Source organism: Eublepharis macularius, chromosome 1 (genome assembly GCF_028583425.1).
Source record: "Eublepharis macularius isolate TG4126 chromosome 1, MPM_Emac_v1.0, whole genome shotgun sequence".
Lineage (NCBI taxonomy): Eukaryota > Metazoa > Chordata > Lepidosauria > Squamata > Eublepharidae > Eublepharis > Eublepharis macularius.
In genome coordinates, this window is record NC_072790.1 from 243578385 (window position 1) to 243602220 (window position 23836).

Below are 23836 nucleotides of genomic sequence, written 5' to 3' on the forward strand. Positions count from 1 at the left end.
CAACCTTCAGGGAACCTGCTCCCACCTGTCCTCCCACCCTCCACCCAGGCTCAAGCAGATCCCACTTTGGGGGGCCATTTTTTGGCCTCCCAAAGAAGCTGCCCTCATTCCCCTCCTACACCATAATTTCCTATGCAGTTAGGCAGGGAAGGATGAGAGACCGCCAGGCTGGCTACCGCAAGGCCTTGCTCCATGCCAAGGTTCTCGATATGGCGCACACAGCGGATAACATTGCTACCACCCTGAGGAGACAGTTGGACGAGTGGGTAAGACAGGGCCCTGCCACCATGGAATACATGGTGATGGATGGTGGCAGCTACGTGAAGGCAGCGGCGCAACTAGTGAGCCAAGAGCACGTTTACTGTGTGGCCCACAAGCTTCACCTAGTGGTGAGAGATGCGCTTGTGGCAGGCTCCACTGCGGAACCCCATGATCCCATGACTTGTGAATTCCAGTTGCTGCTCCAGAAATATCGGAGGCTCATGAGTCACTTCTCGCACAGTGTGACAGCCACTCACGAACTGCACCAGAAGCAGGCCAGAACAGGTGTGCCGGAGCATATACTGTTCTCAGACATTACCATTCACTGGAACTCCACCTGTGCCATGCTTGAGCACTTAGTGGAGCAGCAGGCCGCATGGGGGGGGGGGTTTGCCCCCCATGGTAAGATTGCATGAAGTTACAGATTCTCCGATGTGACATGAGTTTTGTGTTATTTTTGTGTAGTAGACTGCTTTCATGCCCTGCTGTGCCCTCCTACTGTGTAACCTAAAGCAGTTAAAGAAATAAAGTATTTTTGACAGCAATTGTATTTTGGATGATTCTCTGATGTGAAGTGATTTGTGTTATTTTTGTGTAAGATACTGTTGGCATGCCCTTTGGTGTGCCCCCCTGCTGTGCCACATTCTGTGGGTTCCTGCTGTGGGAGATTTTCCCATAACAGGAATCAATAGAAAGTGGCTGGCCACAGGAACGGGGAGGTTAGGTTTCAGGGAGGGGGTGTGTGGTATTTGGCAGTTTGGGTGCAGGTGGACTGTGGCTGTAGCCATTGGCAGTCCCAATCCCATGTGTTTCTGTGGTGTGGAAGTCTTCCCCACAGTAGAAAGACAAAGTGTTGTGGCAGGGGAACCACCTTTGGGGGGTATAAAATGGCCCCCCAAAGTGGGATCTGGTTGTGCCTTGCTGGAGGGTGGGAGGACAGGTGGGAGATGGGCCCCTGAAGATTGGGGGCATTTTGCATGCAAAATGCCACCCTAGCCAGACAAGCCTCTCTTATTTCCCCCATAAGGGAATAGTGGATTGGAGGTGGATAGGGGCACCTTCTTTGGGAGGCCATAAGATGGCCCCCCAAAGTGGAATCTGCCTGAAACTTAGTGAAGCGTGGGAGGACAGGTGGGAGCAGGTCTCCTGAGAGTTGGGTGCATTTTGTTTGAAAAATGCCACCCCAAGCCACCTAGAAAGATAACTTGTTTTTCACGTAGAGAACCACGGAGAGTGTAGGAGGATGGAGGCACCTTGTTTTGGGGGGGGGAATATAAAATGACCCCCCCAAAATCCAATCTTTCTGAAACCTTGGGGGGTAGTTAGAAGTGGATTAGAAGAAGGTCTCCTCCAAGTTTGGTGTGATTCAGACAGAAAATGCCCCCCAGACACCCGAAAAGCCGGGAGAAAGTTTTCTCATTGAAAACAATGGCCGAACCTTTTCGGCAATCTCTGTTTCGGTATTACTGAAATTTTTTGGAATTCAGAAATTTTTTTTGGTAATGCTGAAAAAACCCTGAAACGGCCCTAATTTGGTAACTTTAACCTAATTAGAATACCGAATTGCACACCCCTAGTTTTAATATTTATGGTAAACTAGTAATATAGCCCATTGTGGGAGGAAAATACAACGGGCTCTGGAAAGGGAAGTTTGGGCAGGCAGGCATTTGCTCCTCATCTGTCACTGATTACAGCTGTTGAAGGAGGGGAGAGGCATTGTAATTTGCTCCATGCCTGATCTGCCTGATCTCAGCCATGTGAAGGGGTGGTGGGCTTTGCTACCTGATAAATGGGGACATTGTCTCCTGTTCTGTACCTGACTACGGCTGTGTGAAGGCAGGAAGACATTGTCACCTCCTCCAAGCCTGATCGCAACTGAGTGAAAGGGGGTGGGCATTGCCACCTGATCCCTAGTGGATGAAGGGAGGAACTGGCATTGATACCTGCTCCGCAACTGATCCTTACAGGTGAAGGTGGGTGGCAGGCTTTACTACCTACTCTGCTCCTGATCCTAGCTGGGTGAAAGGGTGTGGACATAGCCACCTGCTCTGCTCCTGGATCCGGCAGGTTGAGGGGGGGGCAGGCATTCCGGCATCCTTGACTCATTACTCCAGCAGGGTAAACACAGGGTGGGCATTGCCACCTGCTCAGTAGCTTATTCTGATAGGTTGAAGAGGGTGGACATTGCCACATGCTCTGCTCCTTATCCCAGCTGGGTGAAGGGAAGAAAGGCATTGCCTCCTGCTCTGTACCTGATCTCAGCCAGGTGAAGGTGCGAGGTGAGCATTGCCACGTGCTCTAATCCCAAATGAGTGATGGCAGGGGGTAAGCATTGCCACCTGCTCCACCACAAATACTAGCCGTGTTAAGACAGGGGAGGGCATTGCCACCTGCTCCACTCCTAATACCAGCTGGGTTAAGGTGGGGGTGGGAATTGCCATCTGTTCTGCTCCTAATATCAGCTGGGTTAAGGTACGAGGAGAGTATTGTCACCTATTCCCCTCCTAATACCAGGTGGGTTAAGGTGGTGGTGGGCATTGCCACCTGATCTGCCACTAACAGCAGTGGGTTAAGGCTGGGGGCACGCTTTGCCACCTGCTCCACTCCTAATACCAGCTGTATTACGATGGGGGTGGGGGGTGGGCATTGTCACTTGATCTGCTTCTAATACCAACTGGTTTAAGGCAGGTATTAGGAGCAGAGCTGGTGGCAATTCCCTCTCCCCACATTAACCCAGCTGGGTTCCACCTGCTCCACTCCTAATATCAGCTAGATTAACTTGGGTGGTGGACACTGCCACCTGCCCCACTCCTAATACCAGCTGGGTAAAGCCGGGAGGTGGTCATTGCCACCTGCTCCCATCCTGCTCCTGGCTTGGGCTTCCCACCATGGCACCTTTTCTGGAGGGACATGGTGCCTTGCCTAGGCTTCCCTCCATGGTGGCGCCCTCTGGTGGTGCAACAGGGTATAAAATGAGTTGTCTGAAATAAGCTTACTCAATTATACAGTAAGATTTAAGAAAGATAATTTCTGGGGAAGATTTAATAACAGTAACTTCAGTGGAAGATTAACTTACAAAATAGGCATACATCTAGATGCCCGAAGGCTCATGTTACTACAACTTATTGCAGAAGCTGTTTCTTAATATTGAATAGTGGGGCTTTTTAAAATTTGTGATACAGCATCATATTATTTGTTGTCATACTTTTCTGTCAATTATGTAATATGGTCGAACCCCTTGCAAGTTTATGAAACAGTATAGTCACCCTGGTCAGGAGCCATCTTCTGGGTTAAATGGAGATGAAGAAAACCTTTCTCTCTCTCTCTCTTGCTATGGAAATAACTGGGTTCTGCATGGCTGCATGGCTGTTACCTGGTATAAGTTCACAGAAACAGGTTCTGTACTTTGGATCTTGGTTTTCTTTGGCAACATGCAATTCATATCTACCTGGGCAGGATTTCTGTGGGTGATGCTGTCCAGCTCAACAGAGATCACAACTCTCTGCATGAAGAGAAGCATTTTTTTTTAAAGGAAACATGTACAGGGATGAAAATCTAAGCTGATACAGCATAACACAAAACAATGGAAGAGAAAATACAAAATGGAGATCCAGGGAAAGAGGTGAAAAACTCATCAATGTTTATTTTTGATATATAAGATGCTATCTCACAGCCCCAGAAACAGACTCTGCTAATGGTCCATGTCTGGGCCATCAGCAGAGTTTATCATATAGCAAAGGAAACATGGTTATAGGTGGTTGTGAGTTGGTTCTGTTGGCTGCTGTGTGTGCAGGAGAAAAAATAACAAAAGCATACACTTGCTTATATTTAGAAAAGAAATAAGTATTCTTTACTGTAGGAAAACCATGTAGAGAGATGTAGGCAACAGTGCCCTAAAACAGAACAAAAAAGGCCAAAGGTATGGAAGATAAGATCATATCCAAATGTCTCAAGAGGGCCTTCTTCCATTATCAGAATGTGCAAGCGATATCATGTGTTTGCCACTTCAGTGCTATTGCTTCTACGTGCCGGCAAATGATATGCAGACAGCGTTGTATGGTTGGAATGGCCACAACTGTATTGCCTACAGCTGATTGGAGCATTGGCCAGGCATATGGGCACGGATCCTCCATTGGCCTGGACAGGCCCACATGCTCTTCGATGCATAACACTCCCGCCGAAGGCTGGCCCCCACCTGCATTCTAAAGAAGGGGAGGGAATTTGGAGCAGTCCCTGTGTACCAGTTAAAATCCTTTGACCTAGATTACTTAATCCTTCTGAATGAATCCTTTCTGCACCTTTTCTGTTTAATATTCTTGTCCCTACAATTAACAGTAACAATGTCATGTAAAAGCCTTAAAAAGCACAGCAAGCACTCCACTTTATTTTTATTTCACCAAAGGTTATAATTGTTTACATACACAAGTTTCAGCGCCAGCCTTGGGCATGTTCTTTCCCATGTTATGTTATGAAATTGCGGTTTCCATGCAGAAATTTTTTAATGACAGTTACCTTTCTAAATGCTAGTCATGACCTCTCAATCCATCATATTGAGGAAATCACAGTCATAAAAACATTCCTCATGGCACCAACACTTTCAAAACATAACATGGGATAGAACATGCCCAAGGCCGAAGCTAAAAGTTGTGGACATAATCAATTATAACCTTTGGTGTGTAATGAAAATTAACTTGCAGTGCTTGCTGTGCCTAAGGGTTTATTCACAACCATTAAGTAATCTAGATCAATGGATTTTAAATAGTATACCAGAGGCTACCCCAAATTCCCAAGTGTCTCTTGCATTAGAATGATTAAGGTTAATTATAGAGAGAGAACTACTGAGGAAGATTTAATAACAATAACTTCTGAGGAAGCCTTCTTAATAACATGAAAGGCAGGTCTGACTGCTAACATGGGCATGAGCTGGCGAAGGTGTATTTGGATTTGAAGACTGGCCTTGAAGCGGCAAGTGGTCAGAGCAAAGGATGGGCACAGAGAGCTGAGGTTGCAAAGAGTCAGCAGGCCGATGAGGCTTCTCTAGGCACCTGCAGGTCAGGAACAAGCAGAGAAGGGGTTATTGGTGAAGTCTGCACCACTGCTGAAGAGAAGGCTATTGGAAAGGAGAGGAGATGGCCAAGTTGTGTGTGTGTGTGTTATGTGCCATTATGTCATCTCTGACTAGGGCAACCCTATGAAAGAAAGACCTTCATAACATCCTATCTTTAACAAACTTCCTCAGATCCTGCAAACTGGAGGGCGTGGCTTCTTTTATTGAGACAAGCCATCTTGTTTTAGGTCTTCCTCTTTTCCTGCTGCCTTCCACTTTTCCTAGCATTATTGATTTTCCAGAGAATCTTGACTTCTCATGATGTGACCAGAGTATGGTAACTTTAGTCTTGTCATTTTAGCTTCCAAGGAGAATTCAGGGTTGATTTGATCTAGTACCCACTTACTTGTCTTTTTGGCTGTCCATGGTATCTGCAAAACTCTCCTCCAGCACCACATTTCAAATGAATCATTTTTTTCCCTGTCAGCTTTCTTTACCATCCAACTTTCATATTCATACATGGCAATGGGGAATACCATAGTTTGGACTATCTTGATCTTGGTTCCCAGAGAGACATCTTTAGCTTTAAGGATCTTATCTAGCTCCCTCACAGATGCTCTTCTAAGTATCAATCTTCTTCTGATTTCTTCATTGCAGTCCCCCTGGTTGGATGATGATTGTGCCAAGGAATAGAAAAACTTGAACAACTTCAATTTCCTCATTGTCAACATTAAAATTGTGTAATTCCTCAGTAGTCATTACTGTTGTCCAACTTGTCCTGGTCTAAAGGACAGAAGCAATGAAGCCGAGACAAAAAAGGCCAAAGGTGTGAAGGACCCGCTGGATCTGGGGGAAGCTGGGGCTTGTTCTGTGGCACAGCATGCTGGCTAGGCAAGTTGAGTGACATGCACAACAAGCATAAGAAAAAGAGCAAAAATGGCTAAACAGAAAATGTTTTCCCTAAATAACAAAAGCGGATTGTAAAATGCTATGTAGAAAGCTGTCCAAAAAGTGTACTGTGGCTATGGATCTCCAGGACCATTTGGGTAAAAAAAAAAAAAAATAGAAGTCCTTGAAAAAAGCCAGACTCCCACACCTGAAGGAGTGCCAAGCCTTCATCATCAAATGAGGCGGTATGGATAGTAGCCTTCTCTAATGAGAACTCAGGACCTACACAAATACGGAATTCTACTCTGGGAGCTATGACAACCAGTCATTCCTTAGCCATGAAAACTAAAGTACTAGTACTTACTTCTCCATGGAAAGAAGGGGTGCGACTTGGATGCGAAGGTGCGCGTTCAGACTTCTGCATCATTTGGTTCTGGGTGCAGGTCTCTATGTCAGATAGGCTCTTTCCCACCCAAAATATAGTCGAAAACATAAAAAGAAAAAGAAAAAACAAGGTTGGGAGCAGTTGGTCGAGCAGCCTATGCTGACTCATCCTTGCTGTACCTTGCCACGTCACTCAAGGCCTCTTGTTACTGGAATTGGTTTCCTTGCAAGTAAGAAAATTTGTGGGGGAATTAGCAAGCAAGGAAGACAGCTATGCAAGAGGCTGGTAACTATGGGGTCTTGTGTGCCAATGTCTACGAGGATCCATTCCTCTAGAGAACCCTTTCAATAAGCAGGCAGATATTCAATCAAAAAGGTTTTTTTTTAAATTTAAAATATTACAGATCAATTGCACACAAAACACACAGCACACACACACAGAGCTAACTAGAAAAAAAGAGGGAGGAAAGTTCGAGAGAGTTGCAGAGTTGGCTTTCTAGTTACCAGGTCCAGAAGGTTGAGAGTGTCCAAGGGAGAGTAGCTTTGGTGAGCAGTACTTCATGGCAAGGAGAGGGAGAAGGGGCTCAGACAAGCCATCTGAGGGTGTGTGCAGGGTCCACAACACACACACACTGAGCACATGGCAGGACAGTCATATACACTGTGTAATGTGCCCTGAGGCAGGACTGAGAGTCTCTGCCCTTAAACAATGCCTTAATGGTTCTTCCCAGGGTGGGACAAAGGACTGGGAAACTGTCTCCAGGGTGAGACAATAAGGCTGGCGAACTGACTCCAAGGTGGGACAATGAATTAGGAAGGTTCAATTAGGTCTTTCTGGGAGGAACTATAGGTGTAAAAAAAATTATTTGATGACCCACGATGGCTGGATGGGTGAGGCTACAATAGGAGAGTGGGTAAAGGGTAGAATTGGCAGGGTGTGTGAATGGATTCATCCAAGTACCTCTGGAGACCTCCATTGTTCTATGGTTATGCACAAACTCTGGGGTATGGGGTTAAGTTAGTCTTACTTCACTTCTCACATTCCAGTACTTTTCCATCTCCTGCCTAGCCAGGCAGCTTGTCTGTGTTTTAAACACATGAGCAGAGGGGCTTATGATATTGCCATATTAGACTTAATAATGTGAAGGCAAGTATAACCACTTGGTTAGTCTTAAAGGTGCTACTGGACTCTTTGCTATTTTGCTACTGCAGACTAACACATCTGACTCCTCTGGATAGAATGAGTATGGTGCTCCTTCCCCCTCCCCCTTTTTTAGAATGCAGGTGGGGGAGAAATAATGGAAGGAGTCCTGGCCCAGCTGAATGGCCATGAATATGCCAGATAAGTCAACCGGTGGCAGGGCAAGCATGGGGCTCAGAGAAATCTGCTGAATCGCAAAGAAGACACCTGGAACATTTGAGCCAATGTCAGGTGGATGTGAGGAGTGGGAGATGCTCAGTCTGGAGGTCGCTCTTCCCCTTCTGTTCTTTTAACTGTGTACAGGGGAAGTATTTAAGCCAAACACCTCCCTTCTAGGGAAGTTCAGCCTGATAAACTGCAGAACTAACTTTTCTAGTGATAGGGACGGGTCCTTGCCATTTGTCCATGAGGTCATATTCTTTTGCAGAAAATTTTCTGGAAATGACCAGTTGACGTCCTTCCCATTCACAGGGGTTCCTGATCCGACCTAGGCATTTATCTGCAGAGTGCTGGGCAGAACTGAGCTGAAAGGCAACTCTTTTGTGAATGAAGGAATGGAAGAAACCTCCTTGATGAGAGAGAGCAGCCACTCATCGTTAGTAATTACAGCTTCGATGTCTGAGGGAAAGCTAATGTTAAGTGAGAACCTGGAATCTTATTTCATTTTTGAAAATTATCAGTTCTGTGAGGATTTCCACTAGTAACTAGGCAAGTTTTAATCAGCTGATATTCTTGGAATACTACCCATCTGAAGGCCTTTGAAACACACAACGAACCTTCATATCTAACAAACTAAGAATGGGCAGTTAATTTATGCAAGCAAGCAAACCGAAGAATGTAAAAAAGGGAACACAAAATAATTTTAGTGGCAAATCACTGTGAAGATCCGCAATTCCGAAGCTTCCTTCATGTTTTTGTGAGAATATTTGATTGCTGGGTTCTCCTAAACACAGTTGCCTGACAGCGCCACAGATGTTAGATTCTGTCCTGTTGCCAGCAGTCATTGTGACTGTTCCCACTGTGACTGTGTAAGCAAAGTTACTTCATTCCTAGACTGTGCTACATGACAATGCTATGTTATGCTGTAATTCCGAGTGTCCGCATCAGAATGACTCCATTCTCGGAACTGTTTGTGTATGTGTGTTTTCTTCAAGGGAATAGATATGGAACATGCAAATTGTCAGTGTGTGAGGGGAAACTGCAAGTGCACAATAGGCACGGATATCTTGACATTTCTCAGCCTGGGACCTTCTACGTACAAAGGAGATGCTTGGTCACTAAAACACAACACAAAGAAAAGTGTTCTTTGAAACTCAGGCAAGCTAATCTCTTCCCTTGGGAAACCTCTCACTCCTCCCCACCTCACTGTCTAGTTCTGCAAGGGTCTCAATTTCATTCAGTAGGATGTTTAATGTGTAAGCATCCACGATCTAAATTAATATAGCCACAACCACGCAAAATGTAAGAGGCTTATCCCTGCACCAGATTTTGGGGGAGCTGATGAGCCTCTGAGCATGAAGAGAGTGCTAGTAATGGCCCAAGCACAAGGCCCATGAATGAAGATCTTTATTGAACTACAGAAAACATAAAATATAGAGAGCACACAGTATATAGGAAGGTATAGAGCACAAAGCTTGCAACTAAGTAGAAGAACAAAATGAATAAAAAGTTCCCACCGTCTAACTACCACGTTGAGAGTTACCAAATAGCACCTAAGATATCCCTCTGATAGGATCAGCATTCTGTACTTGGGGAATAAGGCAAGCCCATCCTTTCCAACCCTCCATCCTCCATTCCCTTCTGAGCCACCAAAGCCATGGACTGTCAAGCTGGTTTATAGTCTGCTCCTCCAAGGCTCCCTGGTCACCTAGGTTCCTGTCATCTACAAGATCAGTTTTATCATGCTACCAAAAGGCTAAGTAACATACCATTACCTTACCAAGGCTGTCAGTTATGTACATATCTCAAGGAGAGTTGTGAGACTGACCAAATGATACTTGAATTGCCTGCCCCTCTCTCCTTTCTGAGTGGGATTTGAAAAACTGAATTGCAGGCCACTTTGCTATAAAAAGGCCTATGCCACATCTGAACAGATGCCATTGGCTGGCATGCAGAAGGGTGTGCATTGCCATTTCCTTGGCCTGCCTACCTCTGGAGAGCAATCGTACTCAATACCTACTCTTCCTATCTTAGATGTTGTCTTTGATGTAAATGGAATTAAGAGAAACTAATTCCAAATTCCCTTAAAGAAAAGAAACAGATTGTTGGATTTCAGGGAGAAATTGAATAAAGAACAATTAAGAGAATTTCTCTGAACAACTCTACAATGAAGGCTACCTTAACTTCGACAAGATGGATGGTTGGAAATAGAAAAGATCTATTGAATAATTTTATTTTAGACATGATGTGAAATGATATGACTATGGGAGCATCTTCCTATCATTGGAGCCACGAGAGACCATGCTGAGGTCTGGAAAGCTGCTGATCTTGCCCATTTGCGAAAGGCAAATGAGCAAAGGTGACACATTAGAGCACTTTGGGGAGGTGATCCTGCATGTATGCAAGTCATGGCCACAAACAGTTTGTAGGTGAGATCCAGTGGTATGAACTGAATACTACTAAATGGTATCCAAAGAATAAGTGAAATGTTCATACTTGAACCTACTGGAGTTTCGGAGTGATGGTTGAAGGTGGGATCATGGAGAAGGTGTAGTCTAGCCAGGCGGCAAGGCTTTTTAAAAGAAGGTTATGTTGCCAATATGTTTAGAAAGCTTTTTGCCCGCTAGAATCAGAGCAGGGGGCTTTATACTTGATTAAGGAAAAGCTACTGCTTCCTATGAATATATGGAACTGAAAAGAAACAAGAGGTAAATCTAAATAATATAACATATGCTGTTTTATTATATTAAGATTCTATTCAGCTGCATGGTGTCGGGGAAAAACTGATCAGCCATTTAGATTTCCTTCTTTTCAGGTCAGAGAAAATTTCCCAGACAAGAAACCATGAGGATTATAAAAGAATAAAGTTTATTTACAGAAATAAACTTGATGCACACATTCCTACACCTGAGTGCATAACAAGTTGTCAGCATCTGTGTTTATAGCTTTCCAGCAATGCAAGAAAATATTGTTTACACCACAAAGGTTCTCATACATTTTTATAATTAAACAGTAAGTTCTTCAAATAATCAAGTCAAAGTTACATGATTCCCTCAATATGATGGATTGACTAGCATTTAGAAAGGTAACTCATAAAAACTTTCTACAAGGAACCCACAATTGCATAACATAACATGGGAAAGAACATGCCCAAAGCTGGAGCTGTAACTTGTATACATAAACAATTATAACCTTTGGTGAATAATAAAAATTAACTTGCAGTTCGTGCTATGTTTTTCGAGGCTTTTACATGACATGGTTATTGTTAATTGTAGGGACAAGAATATTAAACCAAAAGGGTGCAGAAAGGATTCATTCACAAGCATTAAATAATCTAGATCAAAGAATTTTAACTGGTTCACAGGGACTGCTCCAAATTCCGTAACAGATGCCCTTCTTTTGATCAAAATTAAGGAATGTAAAAGAAAACCATCTACAGGGATGTAGGTTGCAGTGCCCCTAAAGAAGAAACAAGTGCCAATCATTATGAGCTCTATCAGAAAGGAATGTATCCAATTATTAAAACGTGGAAGGCAAGACCACATTCACATGTCTCAAGATGGCTTCCCCTTGTTATCAGAATGTTAAGGCGACATCTTGTGTTTAGTACAATTGACTAACAACATCTGCACTTACATTCCACTCTTCTAGACAGATTAGTGCTTCTCCCAGAGCGGTGAACAAGTTAGTGTTATTATTATCCCCAGAATACAGCTGGGGAGCTGGGGCTGAGAGGAGTGGCTTACCCAAGGCCACCTAATAAGCTCAGGACAGTAATGGGATTCAAACCAGCAGAGTACTGATTCTGGTACGTAGATGCAGCATTTTGAGCCGAAGAAAGCACAATCACCCATCCCCCTTTTGTCATTAAAAGAACATTGAAACCAAACCTTTTTGAAGCACTGTTATTTTTAATTAATTAACCCTAATATTTTTAATTATTTTTTTCTTTATTTAAACTATAAACTACACACCATCTGAAGGCCATAGAAACACACAACGAACCTTAAAATCTAACAAACTAAAATGAGCAGCTAATTAATGCAAGCAACCAAACAAAAGTGGGGGGAAAGGAAACATAAATTAATTTTAGTGGCAGATCGCTGTGAAGATCCACAGTGCTGAAGCTTCCTTCATGCTTCTGTGAGGGTCAAATCACACGATACACATGGTCAAGTGTTGGATCCCGCAAAGATCCCTGGGAATTGTAGTTTAAAAAACCATCCGTTCAATGTGATTCTCAGCTCAGGAGGGACGAGGGAGTTTCACACACATGCACAATCTCTTTCAAAAATTCTCTGAGAGCTTGGGATGGGGGTGGGGGGAACGACGTAACAAGAAACAGGAAAAAAGCTGAGGAGCAAAATCCAATTCTTCTTCTCCTGGCAGAGGCTCACAGCTCGAATTCCCCCCCCCCCATCTCTGAGGTGGAGCAAAACCAGCTGATTGGATTTTTGAAAGAGAATTAGTTTCTCTTTGAGAGAATCTTTTTCAAAGACAATCTCTTCAGCTGAGCGGCTGTTCTTTGCAAAAAAAAATCCACTTTGCTTGGAGTGCGGGGCAGTGTTAGACTACCATTCCCAGCATTGATTGTGGGACTAATCGAGTGCTCTTCACATGAACTTTGTCTCGTCTGTTCTGACCTGGAGTGTGTTTGATTGAGGGGCACTCCCAAGCACAGTTGCCTGACAGCATCCCAGATGTTGCATTCAGTCCAGTTGCCAGGGGTTATTGTGACTGTTCCCATTGTGACTGTGCAAGCAGAGTTACTTCATTCCTAGACTGTGCTACATGACAATGCTGTGCAATGCTGTAATTCCGAGTGTCCGCATCAGAATGACACCACTCTTGGAGCTGTTTGTGTATGTGTGTTTTCTTCAAGGGAAGAGTTATGGGAAACTGCCAGTGTGTGAGGGGAAACTGCAGGTGCACTATAGGCATGGAAAACTTGACATTTCTCAGCTTGGGACCTTCTACATACAGAGGAGATGCTCGGCCACTAAGTCACAGCACAAATAAATGTGTTCCACTTTGAAACCCAGGGAAACTAAGCTCTTCCCTTCGGAAACTGCTCATTCCATCCCACCTCACTGTCTAGTACTGCAAGGGTCCCAGTTTCACTCAGTAGGATGTTTAACATGTAAGCATCCATGACCTGAATTCACTTAGCCACAACCACCCTAATTGAAAGACGTTTATCCCTTCACCAGTTTTTGGGGAAGTTGAGGAACCTCTGGGCATGAAGAGAGTGCTAGTAATGACCCGAGTAGAAGGCCCACGAGCAAATGTCTTTATTGAAATACAGAGAATATAAAATACAGAGAGCACACGGTATATAGGAAGGTGCCTTGCCCTAGGCTTGCAACAAAGTAAAAGGGGGAAAAAAACTGAAAACTTGTTACTGTCTAACTACTACTGTCTGGTGTCTGAGGCTCAGCCCCAGGCTTGCCAAGAAGAACAGATGGGGCACAGCCAGTAGGCAGCTACTCTGCTGCCCTGACAGACCAGGTCCCAAACTTGCCAGCATCTGAGGGAGGTAAAGAAGCACCCAAGCCTCAGAGGGCTAGAACGGGCAGGTAGAAGCCAGCCAGCCCCACCCTCCACTGGGTGGCTGGGACTCCAGGCAGGGAGGGTGAGGACAACTGGGAGGGGATCAGACCAGAAGGAGAAAGCCCAGGAAACAGAGACAGACAGCAGCAAGACAGTCAGCAGCCTTACCTGCAGCAGAGGAAGGGCAGCAAAGGGCCATGCCCCAGCCTGCAGGCAGGCTAGAAGGAATCAGTCAGAACCAGGTGGGTCTGAAAGCAAAGCATCCACAGGTGGAGCTGCCTGAGGCCCTTAGTAGAGACAGCCAAGGCAGTGATTCTCAGAGAAAATGGCATAGAGAATCACCATTGCCTCACATAAAAAGACCAGGAAGAATGGAGCAGTCGAATTTTTGGCTTGAAAAAGCAACTGCGAAATGGGCTGTCTAAAGAGCTGGTGTACCAGTTGCCAACTGCCCAGGAGATTTGAAAATTTTTCCTCCTGGAGCATACTCACCCATCATTGGATATCAGCAGAAATCCTGCCTAAAACCAGAAAAACGTATCTAAGAGACAATTATTGAAATCAACAGATGATTGATACTCCCCTGAAAGGGACATTGTGACAAGAGTCAATTATTGAAATCAACAAATGATTGATACTTACCTGAAAGGGACATTGTGATAATTGATTAGTAATGTGATTTCTCCACAGGCTCTTGTGATATGAACAAATCATTGCTCAATTGTAGTAGAAGGATATTATATTATTACATATGTTTGACCAAAATATTGCCACACTTGGTTTGACCTATAAATTGTATTTATTTATACTGATACAATCTTCTTTATTGTATTAGTGGTCTCTTAGGAATTTCCTCCTTTGTTCACTTTGTAGGTTAATACCAAAACCTTGAACCTGATCCGGAACTCCATGGGAAGCCAGTGTAGCTGCTGCAGAACTGGAGTTATATGTGTCCTGAAAGGCACACCCAAGAGGATATTGGCAGCAGTGTTCTGGGCCCACTGCAATTTCCAGGTCAAACTTAAGGGAAGCCCTGCATAGAGCGAGTTACAGTGATACAATCTGGAGATGACCGCTGCATGGATCACTGTTTCCAGGTCATGGGTTGAGAGGTAGGGAGCAAGCTGCCTGGCCTGCTGAAGATGGAAAAAAGAAGACTGGGCAACTGCTGTGACCTGGTCCTCCATGGATAAAGAGGAGTCCAGCATCACACCAAGACTTCTGACCGGCAAAACGGGCACAACTGGAGAGCCATCAAAAGCTGGAAGATGGATCTCCCCCTCCAATGTCCTATGACCTAAGTACAGGACCTTTGTCTTCATGGGATTTAACTTTCGTCTGCTCTGCTTCACCCTACCAGACACAGCTTTAATCAGGGCTTCTGGAGCCGAGCCAGGCCATCCATCCAACAACAGATACAACTGAGTGTCATTAGCATACTGGTGACAACGCAGTCTGAAACTTTGTGCCAGCTGGGCGAGGGGGCACATGTACAGATTCAACAACAATGGGGAGAGAATCACCCCTTGAGGAACGCCACATACCAATGGTTGGTGTGCAGACACCCTCTCCCCCAGTGCCACCCTCTGTCCCTGACCATGGAGAAAAAAGACAAGCCACTTTAAGGCAGTCCCTCGTATCCCCACATCGGCAAGGCGGTGGGTCACCAATTCATATTCGACCATATTGAATGCTGCCAAAAGATCCAATAACACCAGCAGTGCCAGTCTGCCATGATCCAGATGTCTACGGAGATCGTCTGTGAGGGTGACCAACAGTGTCTCAGTTCCATGGCCCAGGCGGAAGCCAGACTGGAATGGGTCCAGGACCGATGCATCTTCCAAGAAAGCCTGCATCTGCTCCACCACTGCCCGTTCAATCACCTTACCCAGAAACGGGAGGTTCGACTGGACGGTAACTGGATGGGTCAGTGAGGTCCAAAGTTGGTTTTTTCAGAAGAGGCTTCACCACGGCTTTAACGCCCCAGGAAAAACCCCAGAGCTCAAAGATAAGTTGATAATGGCCTCCAGTGAAGCCCTCAGTCCATCCACACTGGCTTTCACCAGCCACAAAGGGCAAGGGTCCAAGGAGCATGTAGTGGGCCTCACCCACTGCAGGATCCTGTCAACATCCTCCTGGGAGACAACATACAAGGAGATAACACAAGTACAACATTCAACGCTAAGAATAAAAACAGAAGAAGAGTTGTCTCCTTGTTATGGATGGTTCCAATATAGACAGATCAGAGATCTTTACAACTTGGACTGCTTAAAAGGAGGTATAAGAATGGAAAACTCTGAACTAGAAGAAGTGATGTTACAAGAAGGCAAGAAAGAAATATCAAACATTTATAAATTACTTCTGAAATGGTATACAGAGGATGAAATAGTTAAAACCCAGATGGTGAAGTGGGCAATAAATTTTCATAAAGAAATAACAATGGAGGCGTGGGAACACCTGTGGAAAAATACATTGAAGATTTCAACTTGTACGAATATTAAAGAGAATGTATATACAATGATCTACAGATGGTATTTAACGCCAAAGAAAATTGCGCTAGGGAATACAAACATGTCAGACAAATGCTGGAAATGTAAAAAGCATGAAGGATCACTGTATCATATGTGGTGGACCTGTGAAGTAGCTAAGCAATATTGGGGAGATATAATTGAAGTAATTAATGAGATTTTACAAATCCAAATAAACAAGAATCCTGAATTGTTGCTACTGAACTTGGGGATGGAAGCTGTTCCAATACAGTATAGAACATTGTTATTTTACATGACTACAGCAGCAAGACTTTTGTACGTGCAGAAGTGGAAAGTACAAGAAATACCAGCTATAGAAGACTGGATTTACAAATTGCTGTACATGGCAGAAATGGACAAAATGACAAGGAAGCTTAAAGATCTTGACCTAGGACAATATACTGCTGATTGGGGGAAATTAAAACAATATTTAGAGAAAAAATGGGATGTGAAAGGAGAACTGTGGCAGTTTGAGAATTTCTAAAGGGTGGTGGTGTAAATGGAGGAGAGAAGTGACTTTACCATTAAGGGGGAAATTTAACTATGACAATCTAAGCTAATATTATGATTAAGAAAATTTGAAGTAAAACGGATATATTAGAAAATTTATATCATATATTACATATATTATGACGTATGGTGTTAGTATATTGCACTGTATACTATATTGGGATGCTATATTACAACGCATGCTAGGTTATATTGCATGGAATAGTATATAACAAATATTATATTGATAGTATATTGGATAGAGAACACGCATAAAAGAATTAGAACATGCTTAGAGTAAGAGATATTATAATTTACGTGTTATAGATAAATATATGTTATGTTATATTTCAATGCATGCTATGCTATGTTGTATGGTATAATATACAGCAAATACTATATTGATAGTATAGTTGACAGAGTATTTGTATAAAAGAATTAGAATATGCTTAGAGTGAGAGATATTATGATCTATGTGTTGAAGAAAAATATAAGTGAAATAGTATTAAGCAATAAAAGGGGGTAACCTCAGAGGGCTAGAACGGGCAGGTAGAAGCCAGCCAGCCCCACCCTCCACTGTGAGGCTGGGACTCCAGGCAGGGAGGGTGAGGACAACTGGGAGGGGATCAGACCAGAGGGAGAAAGCCCAGGAAACAGAGACAGACAGACAGCAGGCAGGCTAGAAGGAATCAGCCAGAATCAGCCACAGGTGGAGCTGCCTGAGGCCCTTAGCAGAGACAGCCAAGGCAGTCAGCAAAGCATCCACAGGTGTGATTGCCTACAACAGCCAAGGCTGTGGCTAGGGTGCTGGGGCCATGGCTGTGTTAACTGATTGTGATTTTATCTTGTATATTTTATCTTTTGGTGTGACCCGCCCTGAGCCTGCTTGCAAGGAGGGCTGGAATAATAATAATATAAAATCACAAGGCCCCTGGATTTAAAATGGCAGTTTGAATTGCAGACAGTGGAATTCCAGCTAACAGTTGCTGAGTCCTGCCCAGGAGATCAAAACATGAATGGAATGCCATATGTAAATGAAGAGAGACAAGTGGTGATTAGATTTACATTCTCCCCAGCCCCTAAGGAATCCTTCGTATCCCCACATCGGCAAGGTGGTGGGTCACCAATTCATAGTCGACCGTATCGAATGCTGCCAAAAAATCCAATAACACCAGAAGTGCCAACCCGCCACGATCCAGATGTCTACGGAGATTGTCTGTGAGGGTGACAGTGTCTTCGTCCCATGGCCCTTAGTCCCATGGTCCCATAGCCAGACTGGAACGGGTCAAGAACTAATGCATCTTCCAAGAAAGCCTGCATCTGCTCCACCACTGCCCGTTCAATCACCTTACCCAGAAATGGGAAGTTCAAGACTGGGTGGTAACTGGATGGGTTGGTGGGGTCCAAAGTTTGTTTTTTCAGGAGAGGCTTCACCATGGTTTCCTTTAACGCCCCAGGAAAACCCCCAGAGCTCAATGATAAGTTGATAATGGCCTCCAGTGAAGCCTTCAGTCCATCCACGTTGGCTTTCACCAGCCACGAAGGGCAAGGGTCCAAGGAGCACGTAGTGGGCCTCGCCCGCTGCAACATCCTGTCAACATCCTCCTGGGAGACCAGACTGAAATGATCGAAGATTGGCCCAGAGGACAGCAAAGGGGTCTCCAGTTCCCTTACTGTATCAACCGTGGCAGGCAGGTCATGGCAGAGACACAAGACTTTATCTGCAAAAAAGCTCCCAAAAGCCTCACAGCTAATAACCAAATTATCTGTTTGGTGGTCTCCCTTTGAGAGGAACACCAGGGACCAAACTACTTGAAACAATTTTGCCAGGCATGAGCTTGCAGACACTATGAAGGTCGTATAGTAATCCTTCTTTGCCACCTTCAAAGCCACCTCACAGGCTTTCATAAACGCTCTAGAAGATGATCTTGTTTCTCCATCACGGCTTCGCCGCTACCCTCACTCAAGCCGTCTCAGCTCCCACTTCATCTGTTGTAGCTCCTCCGTATACCAAGGAGCTAGTCTGGTGTGGGGACAGAGAGGGGAGCGATTTCTTCGATGGCTTCAGAGAGATGGCCATGCCAGTCCTCTACCAGCTCATCTAATGAACAGCCACAGGGTATTGGATCCCGCTGAGCATTCTAGAACCCAATTGGATCCATTCGTCTCCATGGGCGAGCATACATTTGCTCGCTGCCTATGCAGGGGGGAACTGGTATTCCGAGATGAGACTTCAGGACAGAGTGGTCCAACCACGGCACTGCTTTTATAGCATCAAGCTCCACATGAATCCCCATTCCAAAGATCAAATCCAGCGTGTGGCTCACATTATGCGTGAGGGCTGAAACAACTTGGGAAAGTCCTAGTGCTGCCGTGGAAGACATTAGGTCTGCAGCTTGTGAGGAGGCGGCATCATCGAGATGGAGGTTGAAGTCACCCAGGACCAACAGCCTAGGGTGTTCCAAGGCCCATCCCACCACTGCCTCCAATAAGCTCGGCAGGGTGGCTGCTGGTGTGCTAGGCGGTCGGTACACTATGCAGATAGCCAAACTTTCCTCAGCTTCCCAAGTCAGTCCAACACAATCAATGTCAGTGATCTTTGGTGCAGGGAGTGGCCTGAAAGAGAAAGACTTTCAAATGAGAATAGCCACCCCCGACCATCCGTCCAGGACTGATGAAGGACTGAGAAACTTGGGGGGGGGCAGCTCTTTCAAGGCAACTGTTTCGCCATCCCTCACCCACCTCTCAGTCACGCATGCCAGGTCCACATTTTCTGCTGCAAAGAAATCCTGCAGTGTTTTGGACTTCTTATTAATGGACCTGGCATTACACAACAGCAGTGCCGGAGGGAGGTGATTCATTTTCCTAGAACCACAACCAGCATGCCTTGGGATGGGATGCAGGTTGGAAGGACATCGAGCCCTACCATGTCTCTGTGGCCTTCCATTCCTGGCCTGCATCCCACTGCCATACCACCCCGCCCCCAGAGTACTGGGATCCCCAACTCTCCTCCAGTCTCCTCCCTCGCAACCCCTTCCCAACCTCCTCTTCACATCATTGCCCACAACAATACAACACAACTGACCCAGATGCCCTTAGGTTATCTCAATATAAAAATTTCAATTCAATCATAACACAATCCCCACCCACTCAATAATTGGGCACACCTCCACTTATTTAAGGGGCCATATGTTGGCCCAATTCAAGCCTTGAAAGGCTAGGTCCACCCCAATATAATTTCAGTTGACCCCAGAAGTTCCCAAAGAGCTTCACCAGCTGCAGCCACCAAACAACCTCACAGCCTCTCCACCAATTCACAGGTAGTCATGTTAAATGGCTATTAAAGATGGCGGAGCCTGGTCCGACTGCTTACAAGGGTGGCTGCTGTGGGAAGAGGGATTTTAGCTAAATCCTTACATGATAGAAATGCCCTCTTCAATTCTTTTTAGACAAACAAACAAAGCATGGGAGCCCCTTCCATTTGTTGGCCCCGCAACAGGGATTGTTCAGGTTTGGACAGCTGTTGATCTTGCCCATTTGCTGAAGGCCCTGCTCAGATGAGCAAAGGTGCAACAATAGATCATTTGGGGGAGGTGATCCTGCAGATATGCAAGTCTTGGTCATGAAAGGCTTTGTAGGCGATAACCAGTCCTATGAACTGAATATTACTAAACGGTAACCAAAGAAGATACCACAGAATAGGTGAAATATGCATACTTGTACCTACTGGAGTTTCCAAGTTATGAGCGAAGGTAGAAGCATGGTGAAGCCAGGATAGTCAAGGGGCAGTAAAGTCTTTCTTACGAATGGTATGTTGTATGTTTCGAGAGGTCTGCAGGCTAGTATTAGAGCAGTAGGGTTTGGAACTGATTAATAAAAAAGCTATTAGACCGACTACTTCCCTGTGGAAAAATCGAGTTGCAGAAAAGGCTAGATGGCCATTTGACAGCAACGTTTGGTCTATGAACCTAGGCAGATCAAGAGAGGGAGAGCAGAAAGGGTTAAATCAGTGTGTAGATCTCATGGCCCCATCTTACATGCCCCAGGTAAGGCCGATTGCCACCTTGGGGTCAGGTAGCAAGGTTCCCCAGGCCAGTTTGGCTAGGGATCCTCACAGTGTTTTGCCATCTTCTGGGCACAAAGTGTTAAACTTAACCTTTTGGTCAAATTAAACACTTGTACGCATGAGAGAGAGATCTTTGACCAGGCTCTGGTCTCTCCAGAGGTGTCTCTCTCTGTACCTATCTAAATACATCCTCCCTGGAAGCTTCCTCCCCACAGATCACCAAATTAGTTTCCCATGCACACAATGAAACATTTTAGTCATGGGCACTCGTATGTGACATTTCGCATTTCCATATTGCATTAAGAGTGTTCAAGTATTGTGGAGAAGAATGACTTTCATGTCTACAGAGGTGGCTGTGGGAAGCGAAAGCCATGAATTGACATCCGGTCTATTAATTCATGAACCTTGGACATGTCCCATGAACACTTCCATCCACTTGGAAGTTCAGTTTGGGTTGATGTTACGCCCCAACCTGGAGTTACTGACATGGGTTGTCCTTCAAGTGCAGCTACAGAATTTCTTAATGAACTTCCGCCCAGGGGAACTTCAGGGTTTGAAGCAAGAGGTGCTTCCTCTTCCTCCTCCCCCTCTGGGTCACCCTTCAGTGGCGAGGTTTCCCATTCACATGCTCTTTCTTCCCATAAGACTGCCCCCATCAGAACTGTAGGAATATTTGGTTCCTATAAACACGTTCCAACTCTCCCACCGGAAGAGATATCTTGCAACTGTTGGCTCCCTGTTGAATTTGGATGGAACATATTCCCCTGTGGTATTGAAATGTTATTCTCCCCTTCTCCTCGGGACGGTCTCATAACTCCTGTGGTGAACCCCCACAGTTTAGCTTACTTACTTGAATATCAGGGGTAATTCTTTTCACTCTCTCTGGGTTTCAAACACAATTCCATGTATCTGGTAATTGAGACCATCTCAAGTTGTAAGAGATCAGGGTATCTGTCACATGGGAGCCACTGTTTGAATCAATCTGCTGATCAGGTGTGATGTATGCGTTGCTGCTGGGATTTATGGTGGAGGGACAATCCAAAAGAAGAACAGGGCAAACAGCAAAACAAAACAGAATGGATAGCAGCAACACTTCACACACATTGTGACTCATCTGTCAGGTCCACTGTCTCTGTAGAGTCTCCTGAAAATAAATTGTATAATGCTCCTTGGCTACTATCTCTATATACATAATCACAATATCTCAAAGCAAATTATTCTACTTATACTAATACATGCAATAACATACTCTGTTGTATACAGCTCGGAAAATTGAAAATGAAATATCATGGCTCATTCTATTTCCCTTTCCAGGATTTCAGTTGAGATGAATGAAACCATTTCTGTTTTGTGTCCATGTCTGAGCCAGACCCTTTCTTTATTTCCACTAAGTACACTGTAGGTGAGGCTCTGTCAACAATGTAACATGACCCCTTCCAATTCAGGGTCAAAGGGTGTTTTCTTTTTGAAAAGTCCTGGTACATTACTTTAGACCCTATCGTCCATTCTGTGGGATTCTTTACCCATTCCAAATATTTATCCATTCTCTTTATGTTCACTCCGAACTGGTTTGCTATGTTTCTGTGAACTTCCCCCAATCTCTCACTCAGTTGTTGTATCCAATGGTCTGTTAACACCTGGTTTTGCCATTCGTCAGGGATTTCAGTATTTAACCACCATTGTTGTGGAGTATTCATTAATCTCCCTGTCATGGCTTCAAATGGTGTGTAACCATGGGAGGCAGTGGATGCACTAATAGCCATCAGTATTGTGGATAACTTCTGATCCCAGTCTTTGCCATCTGCCTTCACTATCTTCTTCAATGCTTCCTTGATGACCCTATTCTTTCTTTCAATCAACCTGGAAGCTGGAATGTGCTTTATTATTCCAGTGAGCCTCCTTGGTATTCCCTTTCTGATGTGCTTTTACCCACATAACTTTAATTTCTCCCTGCCACTTCTCAATGTATTCAGCTATCTCTATCCATAAATTGGCATGGGCTACTGGCTTCCCATTTGATGTGCACTTCTCATGAGATTTCCAAATCAGTAACCGAACTAAAAGAGCCTGCTTTGTCCAATCTGAGTTTGTAAATTTTGCAAGGTTTTCAGTCTTAGCTTCTGTGTTGAATACCTCCCTAATTGCATTGATTTCTGCTCCCTGGGCAGAGGGAGTGGCAGCACGAGTGGCTCGGAGGCTGCCCACACCATTCACCTGCCCCGCAAAACAAGGGGCAGCCGGCTTGCCTGTGCGCCCCTTGTCCTGGGGAAAGATGAATGGTGCGGGTGGCCTCCAAGCCACCCGCGCTGCCTTTTGCCTTTCCCCAGGACAAGGGGCGGCTGGCTTGCCCGCATGCCTCTTGTCCTAGGGAAAGATGAATGGTGCGGGCGGCCTCTCAGGCACCCGCACTGCCTTTTGCTTTTCCCGCAAGCCAGCCGCCCCTTGTCCTGCGGGAAAGGCAAAAGGCAGCACGTGTGGCTGGGAGGCCGCCCGTGCCATTTGACTTTCCCCAGACGCACTTCTGGGGCTGGCAACTGCACCCAGCACTCCCTCTTACCCCCCCTGCCCCCCCGTCGATCCGGCCCTGATTCACACACACACACACACACACACACACACACACACACACACACACACACACACACACACACACTTAGAGCAGGGGGGGAGTTTTTAACCCGTCCCTGCCTATCCAAATAGAGAGAGAGAGACATCCCGTCAACATGTTTCAGCCAGCTTTTTAAAAAAAGCAAGGACAGAATCCTCCATTCCTCCCCACCCGATTTTAAAAGCAAGCAGCCAGTCTTCCAAAAGTATATTTTAAACACACACACAGAGCCGTGAATGAGGTTTCCCCACAAAATACAGTGTTTTAAAAGCAGGTTAAAAACAGAGAGTGACAGACAGAAAAACACCCATTCCTCCAACAAAGCCCTGTTTTTTGAAAAAGCAAAAAACGTGGAGTGCCCGTGGCTTCAGAACACCCCCTTCCCCCTCCCTCCCCTGGGTTGCTGCTCCGTGGTTGGAAGGAAGCCTGCTAATCAAGGAAAGCTGGGCTTCCATTCGGTTTTCCAGGGCGACAGAAGGAGGGCAAACACAGCTCAGGCATTCCCCTGGCTCCGTTGCTAGGGGAATAGATTATTGGCGCCTGAGTGTCTGGCTCTCCAATCAGATCCCCATGTCCCCCCCCCCACCATCAAGCCCCCTCCCCCGAATGCTGGATCGGTTGCTGTGGACGGAACTGATTCACTGGGTCCCGATTG